General features: G+C 33.3%; 1 pseudogene; it reads left to right on the top strand.

Moving 5' to 3' along the window:
* Positions 1-660: 660 nt before the first annotated feature.
* On the top strand, positions 661-5,803 carry LOC108472882 (pentatricopeptide repeat-containing protein At5g15010, mitochondrial-like; annotated as a pseudogene).
* Positions 5,804-17,719: the final 11,916 nt, after the last annotated feature.

Below are 17,719 nucleotides of genomic sequence, written 5' to 3'. Positions count from 1 at the left end.
CGAACCAAAGCCAGATTATTAGAGTAAGCCATACCATCCTTCGCTAATTCAACAATCTGGAGATGGTCACATTCTTCTAATGCTTTATTTTTCTTATATAAAGTTATATCTTTAGCTAATCACCAGTAATTATATTTTTAATTATTTGACTTTTTAAACAATAAAACATTACTATTTACTAACATTATTACTTCCTAAAAAACTACATTATTTTAAGTATTTAAAATTGCATCCTAAGAATTCCTTTAATAAGTTTAGGAGTTGTATAAAAAAGTTAGGTTAAAACATGCTCCAAATTTTTGTATTTTTTTGTATATTTAAATTTTTGTTTTTACTTTTAGATTTCAACATTTAAGTCCAATTGTTAAACCTATTAAAATCTTATTAATTTTATTGATGAAACATTTTAAAATAAAAAAATAATACTCACTTAGTAATGAATTTGAATTTAATAAAAAAATATTAAGTGTGTCAACATTTGAACTTGCATTTTTAAATTTGTAAAGTAAATAGGCTCAATTCATTGAGATAAAAGTAGAGAGACTAAATTTCAAATGTACAAAAACTATATGGACCTAGAACATATTTTAACCAAATATTTAAAATTGTAGACGACTTTAACATTTATTAGGGAAAAACATGAACTAATACCTTGGCCCGGGTGTCGAGATGTGAGTCCTCATCTAAGAATATATGATAAAAACCGATTTTTATTTCACTTCCGGAGTTAAATTGTTTAAACAGTCAGTACAAATATATTGTTCTCATCTTTTACTCACTGACTTGGGTTTTCTTTTTGTTCAGTCATTTCGTCAAACACTTCCTATGCAATCTAGAAATGCGGGAATCAGGTTTACAAGATAAAAGATTTATGCTGTTTCAGTTCGGCAAATACCCGCTTGAAACCACTCAGTCTCAAACTCCCATCTTTGAAACAGCGTGGAACAACAAAGAGAACGATAGTTGTAACCAACTCTTTGAAGTTTCGCTCCCCGTTTCTGTTAGCTTTCTATTCCTACTTCAAGTATTGATTTCACAAGTGAACCAAAGGTTTAGACATTTGATGGAAATAGTGATAATCATAATGATGATGGTTGATGATTTTGATGGCAATCGCTTAAATGTATTGAGTTTAAGCAATAAACGTGCAGTTCAGGACGTTAAGAAACTTATGGACATGGTACGTGGAACAGGTAGATGTTGAAACAGCAATGGGGTGTAAGGTTTCCTCTGAGTTGGCGGTGGAGGTGTTTTCTTGGGTTCTAAAGGATTGGGAAGTGTTGTTTACATTGTTTTTATTGGCTGGGAAACAGCCGGATTATGCTCAGTCATTGCGTGAACATCATTCAATGATTTCTATTATTGGAAAATGAGGAAGCTTGATACTGCATCAGCATTGGTTGATGAAATGAGAGAGAAAAGGGTGAGAAGGCCCTGTTCTTGCGACACTCGACTCTCTTGAGTTTAGCCATCTGATGTTTTGTAACAAGGATGCCTTCCCGTTTGATACCTTAAGTTTTAATATCATATTGAAGTATTGAATAGATGATATGGCTGGTAGTCCAGATGAGGCAGAGATGGTTGGGAAGGAGATGAGCAAGAGAGGTGTTTAACATGATGGTGATTCATAAAAAAGTGTCATATCCTGCTACTCAAAAGCTTGTGATCTTAACAAGGTACTTGAGCTCTTCAGCCACATGAAATGAATGGGGGTTGAACCAGATAGGAAGGTTTACAATGCGGTAATCCAGTCACATGCAAATGCCAGGCATGTATAAGAAGCTATTAGTCTCCTGAAATCTGTGCAAGATAAGGGTATTTTCCAACTGTTGATACTTTTAATTCACTGATTAAGCCTCTACGCAAAGCCCCAAAGATAGACAATGCTAGGCAGGTCTTTGACAAGATGTTGAAGGGTGACCTCTAACCTACAATTCTGACTTATTGTGCTTTCTTTTGTATTGTAAGAAATAAGGAAGAAGTGTTTGAGCTCTTTGAGAAGATGAAACAGATGGGATGTCAACCAACCAATGATACCTATATCATGATGATAGAATGTTTAGTCAATGGTGCCACTTTGATAATGTCTTCAGGTAATGGAATGAAATGACTGAAAAGGGGGGGTTGGCGGCGATGGTTGTAGCTTACATATCGTGTTGATTCATGGGCTAATTTTAAATGGAAAGCTGGATGAAGCATACAGGTTCATGGAGATGAAGGAAAAAGTAAAAACAGTTACTGCCTGAACTAAAGATAGATGAGGCTTAATGCTTAAGTTTCTGGTAAGCCATTTGCAGAGCAAAAGATGGTTGATTTTAAGAGCAATCAATTGTAAAATAATCAGTTGGACAACCAGATCAGAGTTGAAACTAAGTAATTTGATCAGAGAGGTTTTATCAAGCAACCTAAAGCCAAAACAGTTGTCTGAGAAAGAGGCTTTTCACTTCGGCAGCAATAGGTCTGCATGATATCACCAACAATCATACTATTTGATAATACTATCTAATATTGTGGTTGAGAACATGCTATCTGAATCATGAATAACCAACTCTAAACTTGCATCAAATCAATTGAGTGGTACCCATGAATAGCATCTATCTGTCTACATGGAATTGTGCTGCTCGTCACAACTTTTCTGGATCGAAAACCATACCTGACCTGGTTTGAATGATTATTTTCGTGTAGCTAATGTACAAGATTTCGCAACTTAGTCTTCTGGGCATAGAGAAAGAGGGCTAGCAAAACTACGGCTCCTGACAAAAGAAGAAATTGATACTGTTCTCTACATATCTTAGCTCTACTTTGCAATATTTTCTCCACGAGTACCAAGCTTCAATTGTTTGCACTCTTTATTGTGAGCTCATCACTGCCTTGCTGATCATACTGCTCCTAGTAGTTCAACTTTCAGTAAGACATTCTTGGCACTAATTTGAGTTGCATTTACATATTTTATGTTTGATGATATAGCATGAGACAGGCAACTAAACCTATATATCTTGTTGTCATTTTGTTTGGCCTTGAAAGAAAATGTTTCTGAAAGTATTGGTGGTGCGGAAATTAGACCTACGATGGAAGGTTGCACAGCTTTTTAACTTGGAACTATGATCAGTGTGAAAGATCTCTAGAACTTGTGAAATTCTTTGTACTAAACATTGTATATAGTAGCCACTCTGCAGGATCCATGAGATGCTTACTGTACATAGTTCAGTATCTCTATGATATCTTTGAATTAATATAATTTCAGAGATATCTGAGGTAAAAAGGGAATATAGATGAAGAAACCTTTTTCGAGATGAGCTATTAGATTTTTGATGATCCTATTGTCTTATATGCTATATGGCCTGGATCTGTTCTGTGTACCTAAACAGTCATTATGGGAGTGGAAATATTCATAAAATTAGTTTTGTTTCAGCATCAACTGACTGAAATTCATGAAACTGTATTTCTATGTTAGCTATAGCTGTCCTATTGAGAATCAGGTATATTGTTGTGTTTGTTTACATTGTAACCCTACTTTACCAATCAGTAGAGAGATTTGATAGATAAGATATAGATGTCAATTCTACCGTTTGTGAATCCACTGGTTGTACCTGAAAATCAAGATGATATGTAAAAAGAATTTATATGCCAATTTATGAATGGACGTGATCTTTTACTAACTTACACTTCCATCTTGTGACAATACTCTGTTTTCATCTGGGACCTCAATTCTGATCTCGTGCTTCTAAAATTTTACTGAATATTAAAGAATACCTTTAAAAACTCCAAGACATCGGTATTTTAGGAATAAGATGTAGGAATAGATACTTTAAGGAGATTTGTGGACTGCGATGATGAACAACTAAAAAGATACAACAACATTTTAGTATTGCCTGATTCTATATTGCTCGGACTCTTCATTTTTCATGAAGTACCTGTGTCTGACATTCGTTTCTGACACACGGATATGGGGATATGACCTCTGAGGATCCTTCAAATACATGAAAACACTTTGAAAAACTAACCACACCCATGTGGAATGCATACCCATATCTGAGATTCACACCCAAATCCAAGTAATATAGGCCTGATTGACTTCTTGGCGTTCCTGGTTTCTTTTTTAAATAAAATGTCTTTATTTCTTGCTATTTGGTAAACTGGACTGCTAATCGTTTCAAAGATTTGGCCAGTGATCATTCTTGGTGTTGATTTGGCATCAGGATATTACTTTATACACAACCAGTGGTGGGATTTTTTAACTCTACGAGGCAAGTTAGAATATTGCAACATCTCTTATTAGCATGGGGCAACCCTTTAATCTCATTGGTGGTGTTGAAAACCTCCATTGGTGGTGGTGTATTGCATAATTTTCCTTCTGCATCTTGTTATCCGGAGACTAATTTGAGCTCTTCTCATTCCTTTCTTCCTCTTTTGGCTTTGACCTAGTTTTATGTCTGTCATCATGAATTCTTAGTCTCCCTGGCTTTTCTATGTGCCTTTCTATGAGTCAGATTAATTTTTTCCATTAACTACTCATTGCATTGAAGGAAAAATTATAATGATTGCACCCAATCTCCTCTGGCTCATGTGCATCCGTACTTTTAATTAGTTGTTTTAATGGGGAGTAATTGAGATTGCTCTGTTTAATTATATTAAATAATATGTTCTTATGTTTATGCTAGGATATAGGGATTTAAATATTCATTAGTATTCATATTCTCACAGCGTTGACAAGATCTTTTTTACTCAAACTGTCTCGCAGCCTCTTTCAGATTGGCAATTTATTCTCTTCCTGTTTGCACTCGTGTGTGCTGCTTCACCAAATTCTTGATTCACCAACTTGCATATTATAGGTGTGTAATTTCTTGACAGTTGACAATGAGCATTCTTATACTGTTAATAGCGACTGTCGACTGACCTCCTAGCCATTTGCAAATCCTTGGTTTGAAAGGTCTTCATCCAGCATGGCATGAACTACCGAATCTGATTAGTCAAGCTTAATACAGTTTAAGACGTCATATATGCTTTTGCTCTAGTGTAAGCTGAGGAATCCAATCTCTGTTACGGGGAAAGTTTCTTAGCTATGTTTCCCCAACTATTTTATTATTATTATTGTTATTATTTTTTTTTGAAGTATTCATGTCTAACACACATTTGGATATTGAAATGGAGTTATGACCCTTAAAAGTTCCTCCAAATACATGAAAAATATTGGAAAATATTGACCATGCATATGTTGGGCTCATATCCATATCTGATACTCACATCCGAGTGTCTATAGATTAGCAATATCTTGATGAGATCAAGTTGATCTAATAATACTAGCGTTTAGTTTGTATTGCTGTTGAGCTTGGTTGAAAAATTAAATGCTCATCAAAACTACTTTGACATTTTGTAGGTTTCACAACGGCAGAGTTCACAAGTTTCCCCTAAATTCTTCCATTTCAAGGCAACTCTTTTTTTTTTTTTTTTCTTCGCAGCTCCAATATAAAATAGATTCAATTAGTGAATATGAACAAGAGTGATGAAGCAGCCTTCCATGGTGCAAGGAAAATGGATAAAAATGAGAGAAAAGTTGTGCAAAGAAAACTCTAGATTTGAATTTTTTAACATTTAACTCATTGGAAATTCAAAGCATCTCTTCTGCTGAGATACTTTTGGCAGAGAGAGAGAGAGAGAGAGAGAGAGAGAGAGAGTAGATAATGGTCTGTGAATTCTTGACTTTAGATTTAGTTCCAAGTTAGGCCTAACTCATTATTCAGTTGGGTGCCTCAGATGGGCAAAGCTGGTGTATTTCCATTTGACATGAGATAACTACTAAGCATATAGATTAGGTGAACTACACGTGGAAAACTACAGGGTGTCATTTTCATGACTTTTTCACACATGGAACCTAGCTAGCTGATGCGTATTCTTGCATGCCATCCATGCGTTTGACTAGTCTAACTTGTATGTTTGTATGATTAACCCTTTCTCAGTCAAATATCCCCTAACAACTTGATGTAATGATTGATTGCACGTTCATCCGGGTAGGAGTTAAAAGATACCCTTGGCATTTTGATAAGCTAAGGATTAGCTTTGAAAAGGTGGAGATGACCATGTGAATTTGCTCATCTTATTTTCCACCAATTAGTTTTCCTGTGTTTGTTTTTTTTGTTCGTATTTTTTCCACCAATTAGTTAGTCTGAACATTTTCTTCTCTCTACAGGTAAATCAAAAGTCAAGGTTCCCACAACTAAGTAAAGAAGATGTTTTTGACCATATTTGCTATCAATTTACTATCAACCAAAGTATAACACCTTTGGTTTCTTTCATTGGCCTGGCTTGAGGTTTCCCACTTTTTCTTTGATGTCTATCTGCAAGCTGATAAAATGCAAACTTTAAAGAAACTCATTGGCTACTTAATCAAGGAATGATATTATTGTATGCACTGACATTTTGACATGTGAGCATTTGAATTTCAGCTGAACAAGTTACCTAGTACATGGAAAGTAAAGGAGTTTGAGAACAAGAAAGCTTGAAATCCCAGGTGCTTTTGTTTTTCATCATACATGACATAAGATTCAAGGCATGAAATCCTATACTTTTGCATGATAACAAACTGAACGCAAGGCTCATGACCCCAAAAACAAAAGCATCTTTGAAAGATAAATTATATCAGTGTCTTGAAACAAAAATATGTATGTGGATAATCATAAAACCTTAACTTTTCAAAATTCATAGTATTCTTTAGCATATACTCCAAGACCCCATCTCTCAAATCTTTTTTTGTCTTATTCATCTCCTTTTGTTCAATTTTGGCACCTTTTCAATTGAACACAACTACCCTTCGGCTCATTTTACTATAGATGGAGCCCTAGATATCTTCACGCCACAAATATGAATATATATATATTCCTTCTCATTTTTCTTGAACTCTGCCGTGCTAGGTTTGATTGCCAAAAAGTCTTTAAGGAATAACTAATAGCCACAAATCTATTCTTATTTTATTATAATCTTCTCTCATGTCTACCTTAATAATCGGACAAAAATACATATATAGTTTTAAACTTAGCCTCTCTTGTAAAAAATTAATGCAGTCATTTCCCTAGTCCACAAAATACGCTATATTTAGCTCCTTATGACATTTAATTTTCAGCTCGTCTTCATAGGGGAAGCAAACTTCACTATGTCTACCTCATTAAGAAATGGGATTAGGTCCCAATGAAGGAAATTACCATTGACTTTTCTCCCACGTGATGATAATTAGCCACTTACTTCGTCAAGTTTTGCATGTAAAAGTTGTTTTATGGAGGTTGAAAAAAAAAAACGCATGTGCTTAGGTAATATACTCGTATACTTGACCGCCATTGTCAGGAATGAAGGAGTCATAGCAATGACCATACTTTGTTTTGGCTATGGAGATTTGAAGATTTTGAATGAGGGGAATTCTTGTTTGGTACAGTAAGTTTTATAACTAAATCAATAACTCACCAACCAATAATGCACGTAGCCTCACACCCATGCACGAAGATTTATTCCATGGCTTTACCTTTGATTTACTATTCAATTTTATTATTAACTCAAAAGATCGAAAATTACATTATGAACTACATCAGCAATAAAGGAAAATATATACTCTAGAAAAAATACAACTAGTAAAAAGCAGATAACAAAAATACATCTGATTGTTAATTTTTTAATTAATAAGTCAAGTTATAAAATTATCAAGTGTACTCATATTTTTATATTAAAAAATTATTTAATACGTTACAAGTGAAATTTTAAACTCGGAAAAAATAACTTTAAAAGTTAAAACATAAAAAAATATTTAAAATCAGTTGATGATGTGAAAATATTTCATTTTAATTTATTTTCTCTAAATTTCTGTGAAAGAAATATAAAACTATGTGTATGTCATTGATGTCATTTTCACATTCACATTTATATCAAGTTTTCACACCATATAAGAAAAAAGGATTGGATAACATAGGAAGGAAATGGAAGTAGCTATATGGGTGATTAGACGTGTGCGCCACACGCATTCATCACTATTTAAGTTTGATTAAGTCGATGCTTCAATCAGTAGTTAACCTGGATTAGGATCATGATGACATTAGCAATAGCATTAAAAAGCCAAATAAACAACCATTAGTGGACTTTGGGGGCGCAAATCTTCTTTCCTAATTGCATCCTACAAATGAAGCATTGGGAATATAATAATTAAAAATGATCTTTTGGAAAGTCCAGACCAGACATCATAATTAAGTTTCTAATTAAGATTAAAAAGAAAATGCTTATAATGAAAAGGGTTCTCTTAGAAATGAAATTTTATTTATTTATGGAATTTTATTTATTTATGGCATTTAGTTTAGGGTAGAAAGTGTTAAATGGTTGATTGGGGGGTATTTTAAGTAATTAATTAATATAAAGGAAAAGTATAAGGTAGCATGCGGGATGTGGATAAACATGGAGCAGCTACTGAAATTATTCTTACTTTTCACTTCCAGTCAGTTTAAACGTATTAAACACTCAATTCCTCGGTCCAAGTATCATTGAATCTAGTTCTTCCAAAAGTTGTGATTATGAAATGCTCTTTTGTCTTTTTCCTATGAAATAAATAGGTTATTTTAAGATTTGGGATTTAAATTTGGAATTTTATTCATCTATAATCTCAACTAAATAAATGTTAGAGGAAAATAAAAGAAAAGGGTGATGGGGCTTGACATATGGCAAGTAGCTAATTAACAGAATAACAATACAACTAACACTGTAACCCACTAAAAGACTCATTTTTGACCAATCTTATCATCTCGTAACTATCCTTTCATTTCCATCTCCTTTTGCCTTATCCCCAAACTCCCTTTTTTTTTTGTGAGTGTGGGGTTTTGTTTTTCACCTTACCTTTAGTATCCATTGGAAGGGGATGAGGTCCCCATTGGCCCCCATCCCTCCATTCCTCACCAGCCACCATCTAACTCCTAAAAAAACAAATACCTCCCCTTAAATATTGAAAAATTAAATAACAAGTTAAAGATATACACACATTTACGGCAGTCTGACTAGGACTGCCATAACAATAACAATCTTTTTGTCCTTTTGCATCCCAATATTTATTCTTATTATTACATATCTAATATCAATTGTAATTAAACTTTGGTTTATATCATCAAGTTTACATGACACAACTTCAAAATCCTATCATATCTCTCCTCCTCTCTTAATATTAAAAAGATGAAAAAACTTAAAAAAAAAAGGAAAAAAAAAAACAAAACAACCTTAATAACATTGCAATCTGTTCATCTCTCGAGTTATTTGTGTAGTTGAGAATTATGTTTTTTGTTATATTAGCCCAAGGAAATAAAGCTTCAAGCCAAAGTAAGCAACTATCTAAGACATCTAAGCTTTAGGAACATCCTGTTACCATGCAACATTTAAATAACAAGCAACTATTAATCCAATAACAGTTTTGATATGTCAAAGGACAAGATCAAGAAAAGGGTTGAAGGCACGGTCTCATTAAACCAAGGACACTTGCTCTTGTCAATCACATGTAAAGGGTAATTTCATATCATGTAGGTGATAATCTTATGGCAGCTGGAGGCCCATATATAAAGACTTAGGTATATTTCATTCATCATTCTCCCCTCACTACTCCTATCATTATTTGACAAAAATCTACCATAACCTTCATCACATCCATTATGATGGCTGGTGACGAAGATAGGATTTGTTTCTTCTACATAATGAGAGTGATGTCTTAGGCCCATTGATAAAATTATAATAGAAATGTGTTTTCATGCTCAAATGATTCGATATGAGATACTAGACTCATTTGTATATCTTAGCCTATTCGAGATTAATGAAATAAAAGAGTAAAGTATACAAGTGTAACCGTTCCAAGGCGTGTTCTATCTAAATATCATGGAGAAAGAGATAGACTGCATGATAACATTCTCACAAAAAAGTTATGTTAGACCACAACTTCTTACAACTTTGGTAGCCGTGATGCATTATTAAATATTACTCATTATTTGTAATATTAAAAGTGTTTTAATATTACTATCAACGTTATAAGATTTTATAGAAATATTTAATACTTAAATTTGGACACAATACATGCATGATGCATATATTAGAAGGGTTTTAGTGATTTTAATAGGGTAAAAATCTTATTGAACTTATTTATATAAGATATTTAAATAATTTAGTTAAATAGATTTTATAAAATTCAGATAAATAGATTTTAGAGGATATTTTAAAAGGATATCATGTCCTTTTTCGCATTGCCTTATCCTATTGAGAATGTGGGATTATTCAAAAGTGTATTGAAAAAACAATATCGCAATCATATTGTTAATTTAGCCAACACTCTTTGACTAGCACACAAAGAGATTTTTTAGAAAACTCTAAAAAGTTCACAAAAAAATTTCCAGTTGTGTTCACTAGATGGATTGAGTAGATGTTAGAACGAAAGGTTGCGACTATGGTTTGCAACGTACTATTAGGAACGTTATCACCATTTGTATCAAATTAAAAGGCACAAATTTATCTACTCAGATAAGAGAAGGTATATTTTGAACCATATTTAATTCATATTTGTTATCATGTACATGGATCCATGGTGTGGGGTCGTTATAATTTTAAATTCCTTTGTGCTATTGCTCTTTGGTAACCCAACCAAGTGCTAGCTTAAATGCTCCAAACATACCAACATTTATCAACCCAGCTCACTCCACTCCTAAATGAAGACATCTACCTCCATAGGGGTTTATCAAAATCCTACCTTCGTTTATTATTACAATCTACAAGCACCATTCTCTTTTGAACCTCACAAATACTACCTAAACCTCTTACACTTTCCTCAAACACCCACAATTTTACCTTTCACCACATTGTTTGCTTCTGTGATTAAGTCGCCATTATTGAATCTTTTACTTTATATTTTTAACCTTTTACACCATTTTCAATTGCTAAGGCAACACATACTCTACAAGTCAATCCTACTTATGTTATCTTAGCCTATCAAACATGTTTAGCCATACTTATGAAACCTACCAACCATCTTACACTTGTATTGTGTTCTTTTCAACCTTATCATACCAACAGTTGGACTACAATCCTCAAAATATATTGCTCAACTATAACTTCTCACTTGTACTATTGCTACTTAACAAGAAACTTAGAATCAAACAAATAACTAGATATAACAACTTTGGCAAAGCTAACGAAGTAAATGGACTAATCATAAGCAACCACAATGTGCTCCCTAATACTATCCTGAAGCTCTAACTCCACAACTGAACATGAAAACTAAAATCGTGAAAGGCAAACTCTTAGAACAAAAAAAAAATGTAGATTAGAAAAACCCTAATTCTAATGTATTAAACATAAAGCTTGAATGCTCTGAACAATGCTGACAATACACGAAATCATAATGTGCAAACTAATATGCTCAATACCCTTATTTGATCTTGATTTGTCAAAACGGGTTGTTGCATTGATAGAATTGAAATACCTCAAACAATCTCATCAAAATGATTATGAATGGTTGGATGCATAGCATAATGCTCTTTTTCTAGTGAATTGACAAGTTGAAGTTCCAATTTACATAAAGTTGTCTCCAGACACCTAAGATGGTACTATAGATCTAGTTGGCCATCTTAATCAATTTTGTTTGTTTCATGGCCTTTTAGGCATTTTTGGTCCAGTGTAATATTAGGTTTTCCCCTTAACTCTCAAAGGCTTCAATAAGAACTTTTTGGTATTCTTTGATACTAGGTTCCATTATTAACTTGGGTTAGCTCAATTATAATTTTCTAAAACATTTTGGTAGTTGTAGAACCATAATTTATACATCTACGAGTTTGATGTCTCTTAAATAAAACACTAATGTGACTATTTGGGAATTTATCAAAATGTTTAATGCTACTACATTATAAGTGAAAAATCTTAATGTTGAATAGGCCATTACTGCCTTAATTGTAGGCACCTACTTTAGGCCTTTGAGATATGCTCTCATAAGCACCCTGTTTCTCACATATTTCATATTATTTTAGTTGGATTCTCTCTATATATATATATATATATGTATTTTTGTGCGTGTGTGTGTCACACACACATATTGTGTTTAATTTTTAACCTTGTCAAATTAAATTAATTAATGAAAATATTTTTATAAGTAATTTGTGTGACAAAAATAATCTCAACTTTCTTTGGATTCCAATCATTTCAAACATAGGTGTGATCCTATAGGATCTTGTCATGTTGGCAATAGTATTAAAACACTTTCAATATTACAAATAGTGAGTGGTATTTAGTAGTGCATCATTACTACCCAGGTTGCAAGAAGTTGTGGTCCAACATAACCTTTGTGATAATATTATTATGTAGTTTATCCTTTTGTCTGTGATATCTAGATTGAACACAAGTGACTGAACAATCATAATTATATAGTCTAATATTTTATTTTTTGATTCTTGAATAGATTAAGATATATAAATGAATCTGATATCTCATATCAACTTATTTGATCAACTCATTTGTGCATGGTTATGCACTTCTAATCTACTCTTACCAAGGGCCAAAGACATCACTCCCATTATGTAAGAGGAGAAAATCCTATCTTGATAATACACTATCTTACTACATACTTTGTGGTATATCTAGAAACAACTTTTATAGTATATCCAATTATGGCAGATGTTTGACTGCATCAAAATATACAACTCCAAATGTTGGAACTATGATGACCTCAAGCCTAAGGATCACATACACCATCATCTATGAGAATTGGTATGACTATTACTTAATATTCGAAAAAGCATTATCATGGTGAGCCAGTCCAATACACTGTTTTACTAACAAATACCCATGCATTGACTTGATATCACATATTTATGAAAATATCTTATCATCAATCAACCATACATTAGTCTCAACATATTATTATTGCCTCAACCCTATATAATATTTGACTAAGGATGGTTTAATAATAATCATATTATCCTTATAAAATTATTATTAATCAATTTATTTAACACACAAAAATAAAGACTAAAAAAATAATGTTAATGTCTTTAATTAATAAACAATATGAGTAAGTATATTATTATAGTTATCTCATGATTGGTCTTTGGGCATACTCCAACACGTCCAACTTGTTAAATTGTACCAGTTGTACAAGAAATCTTAGAAGTATGTAGAAGTTAAAGAGATAAAAGAATATTATATCATAAAATACAATGCCCAAAGAGAGATTAGAGGAAAGGCAATAACAAATCCACTAGAACAAATACAAAGTCAAACCATCAAAGTCGCAAGTTCTACTCAAGGTCTAATCAACACAAAGACAAGCTACAATACGATCAAAAACCAAGAATAGGCTTGAACTAACTCAGAATTTGAACAATACACTCATCTTAACACCACTCACACAAACATTATGCATGCTATAATTAATGAAGGCTTAGTGGAATGACTACCTCCTATGAAAACTGATTGTAGCAAGCAAAACTTTAAAAAGTATTGTGAATTCTAAAATGACAATATGCACTCTACTAAAGAATGCATCAGTCCTAAGAATATAATTGAAACATTAGTCCAAAAAGGTGAACTTAAATAATACATGAAGTGAGACTCTCCTACTATAGATAGGATGCATCTAGCTTTTCATAAGCAGGATAAAAATCTAAACAAATGTCATGTAGTAGGAACCCTGATGTCATTGTTGGATTAAATGAGCATTAGGCTAGTAGTAAGTCTAAAGTAAAAACCATTAAAAAGTCTCATAGCACTTTATATATGCCCTCAAAAGAGGAAACTTTAAAATTAGCTTGTCTCGTTTGATTAGAACTACGATGAATTATTCATTAATAATGGAAATGATCCAATAGTGGTTTCTACAATGATTGTAAACTACACAATTCAGTGAGTTCTTATTGATAATGACAGTGTAATGGACCTTCATCAATTGTAGGCTTCCCTAAAAAAAGACCAACTTCAACAAAACTAATTAATCTTGTAAAATACCAACACACAATAAGACAAACAACAAAATAAGAATAAAATAACATGACATGGCACTTACCTCTCATAAGTTTCTTGGCAAAAACACATACATACTACCATTCTCTTTCAACCTTAATGATAGATCATAATAGATAGGATCAAAACTCAAGTTTTTGGTACCAAGATAAATCGAATCGAAAAAGGAAAACTTCTCATCAGTGAGAAGCAACCTAAAATGCAAGAAAGCCAAGAGAAAATTAGAATGAGTCGAAAACAATAAAATCTATTGAAAGATGAAACTCAAGAAGGATTAAGTAAATATCCAATTGATTCAAAGTGTGGAAAGGTTGGATCTTAAATGGAAGTTTGATCTACCGTAATTTGATATGTCAAATTAGCAACCTGTTATACTTAAAGAGCTTATTTTCGGGCAAATTAGCATATTTTTTGTAGTTTAGTGTAGATTTTAAATTTCCAAGTTACTAAGTAAAAATATCTCTTTTTACCCATTTTTAGACCCAAATTGGCCAATTGTGCCATTGGGGGCTCTAACGCATGATTGAGTGTTGTAGGTACTCAATGGTAGCCTAAAATTGTGTGAAAACATAACCAAAGAAAGGGGTATCACCACATCGAATCATGTGAATTGCGATACCCTAAACAAGCCCAAGATAAAGACCACCTACAGTGGTATCGCAATATCCACTTTCCAAAAAAGACCCCATTCCAAGACTAATTAATCGCGATATCCTACTTTGGGTATCGCGATATCCACATCGTGAAGGGGATAAAAAATGACATTAGGGGTAATCTTTGTCCAACCAAAGCACTGATCAGAAAAGACCCGTTCAAGGAAATTTTGGTCACAAAATAAGGGTTAGAAATTGCTGCTAAAATAACAAATTTTGGCTGAGGAGAGAGATACACACATTATCTTTAGTTTAGCTTGCTTTTCTCTTTAATTCTCTTAGACTTTCTTCTTCATTTTTAGGGTTTCATAGTTCTCATATTCCTTAGTTGTAGAGTTATTTTTCTGTAACTTCTATTATTGTTCTTGTTGTTCTTTAAGTTAGTTATCATTGTAGGTAGGGTTTATTTGCATTTTAATCCATTTTCTTTGTTTGTAATGATATTTCACCCTTTATTTTAATATATTTCAGGTTTTTAGTTTAATCTATTAAAGACTTCAACTTTTATGTTTTATTGTACTTCATTCTACTATTGAATGTTCATTTACACTTCTCTTTTAAAGTTTTATAGATGAAAAATCCAAGCTTTCATCTTTTTCTCAAGCTTTGTGTTAATGGCTGCCATTTCTTTTTCTTGCATGTTTGTTAGCTTAGTTTTTATCATGGATAACTAAACTCTAAAGGGATTAGTTGATGGAGCTATAGGTAAGTTGATTTTTGGATAAAGGACTAAGTTGCAAATAAATTAGACTAAATTCAATAAACCTAAAAACTTAGAATTGACGCCCCTAAAAGAATATTTAGGCAATGAGACCAAGAGGTAATCTTTTTAAGCACCAATTTGTTAGTTCTGGGTTAGTCGGTGAGACTAAAAGATAAATCAGACTAATTTGTCTAATTCTGTAAAGTTGAGATCGAAAGGTAAAACGAAACCACTTTAGGAGTTTAAGCACTTTAGATCCCTAATTCAAAGATTAGTGAACCATACCAAAATCAATTAAACATCGTTATTCATTGGTCAATTTAGTAACTTGCATATTTTACATTTAGTTCTTGTGTTAATTAGTTGATAAATTAGTGTAATTATTCTTGATTTTATGGCTTTCCATACTATAGTGTTTAGCGATTAGTTAGTTAGACTCTTTATTTTGCATGTTTGTAGCTATAATTTACTCGATCATTGACTCTCTTGGGTTTGATCCTCAAAGTACTTCGTTCATCATTTACAGTTATATTACAATTGACCTGTCACACTTGTAGACACCGAACTATAGTATAGTTTTCGATCCTTTGTTGTTTTTAGTGTTGATTTTTCTCTCTCGTCCTTTGTGAGGGCAACGAGGGAGGCAGCCAAAGTCGTGTTCTTGAAGAGAGCATGAAGAAACAAAGTTTCCAAAAAATTCCAAATTGAAGTTAGAAGACAAATTCAATCCAAAATAGTATAAAAACATGTAACACCCCAAATTCGACCTAGACGTTATGGCCGGATCTAGCGATGTCACATGATAGGGTATTTGAAAACCGTGCCGTCGTGATAAAACCATTTCCATTGAATTACTTATCTTAATATCTTATTAGTTCCAAAATCATGTTACTTATTTAGTCGATAGTTTCAAAATGTTATTTGTTGCGGAAGCTTTTAAAACAGTTTAAACAATCGGGCATTTCTGAAAATCATTTGTTTCTTTTGAAAACCAAGGTTTCCTACTACTAGCAGTTGTAATCCATAAGGTAAAGATAATTAAAACCCAAAACCAAAACAAAGTCCTAGAGTCCAATTACAACCAAAAAATTTAACCAGTAAAAATAGACTAAAAATAAAACCAATAATCATAAATTAAAACCATGATAGTCCAGAACTGTGGTCACCATCGAGTCCTCCGCCGCACCAATCCATCTAGGTCTAGGGATTAACTGTGCACATTAATCAGAGAGGGGTGAGTTTTCTTAAACTCAATGTGTAATCCTGCAGAAAACAACAAACAATCAGTAATCATAGTGTACAGTCAAACAGTCTTGGGCTTAAGCCCCTTTCAGTATCAGTAACAGTTTGGGCCTTAGCCCATCTTAGTATTAGTATCAGTCATGCAGTTTTAAGTAACAAAGTCCTACCCAACCAGCCTTTACACACCATCTCTGTCCAACCCTACACTCTCTATGGGGATTAAATCAACCCACCCATCCCTACACTCCAGATAGTACCGAATGCGGCACAAAACAGTAATTTACAGCTTAGCTGCCAGTATATTAGGCTTAAAAGACTTACACATTCTGTTCAGTATACAAGCTTGTATATAACATGCTCAGTTCATAATTCACACAATCAATATCACATAGTTAAGGGTCTAAGTAGTGCTTACCAACCCTACGGAAGGTTCATAGTCGACTTGGGTAACTCGTGCAACCTTAACAGTCATTTCAGTAAAATAGGCTCACACGCCCATGTGGCCTGCCCGTGTGGCTTACACGGCCGAAATTGGCCTTGGCCGTGATGGCCTGGCCTCATCGATCACACGTCGTGTTAGGGCACATGGCCTACCACATGGGCAACCACAAGCCTGGGTGGCATCGTCAGTGAAGTTTTCAAATTTTTCTAAAACCTCGTTTTTTGCCCAATCGAGTACACACCTGTATCGTTTTTGATGCGTAATCACTCACGAGCACTCTAGTACCTAAAATTGACAAATCAAAGCCCCAATTTCAATAACATAACCGAGACTTAAACTGTATTGTAACTAGACGTTCATCCACAACTATCAAAACCCTTACCTTTGTTCGAAACGAGGAATCCACGCACTCAACTCATCGATTGGGAACGATTTTCAGTCCCTTTATTAACTCCTAAACACAAAAAAGAAACCCCTCTTAGAAAGGAACCAGAAACGTTAAAACTAGCAGGAACTAAAACTTACCGATATCGTGCAAAAGCCAAATTAACGAGCTACAAAAAATTAAGAACTAGAAGGGGAATCAAACAAGGAAATCGCCAGCAAAGAATAAAAGGGGGGACACCAAAAAGAAGAGTGGAAGAAAGAACGTATGCCTTTAATCACTGATCAGAA

This window comes from Gossypium arboreum, chromosome 11, assembly GCF_025698485.1.
Source record: "Gossypium arboreum isolate Shixiya-1 chromosome 11, ASM2569848v2, whole genome shotgun sequence".
NCBI classification, from domain to species: Eukaryota; Viridiplantae; Streptophyta; class Magnoliopsida; order Malvales; family Malvaceae; genus Gossypium; species Gossypium arboreum.
This window is presented reverse-complemented; position numbering and strand designations above follow the sequence as displayed.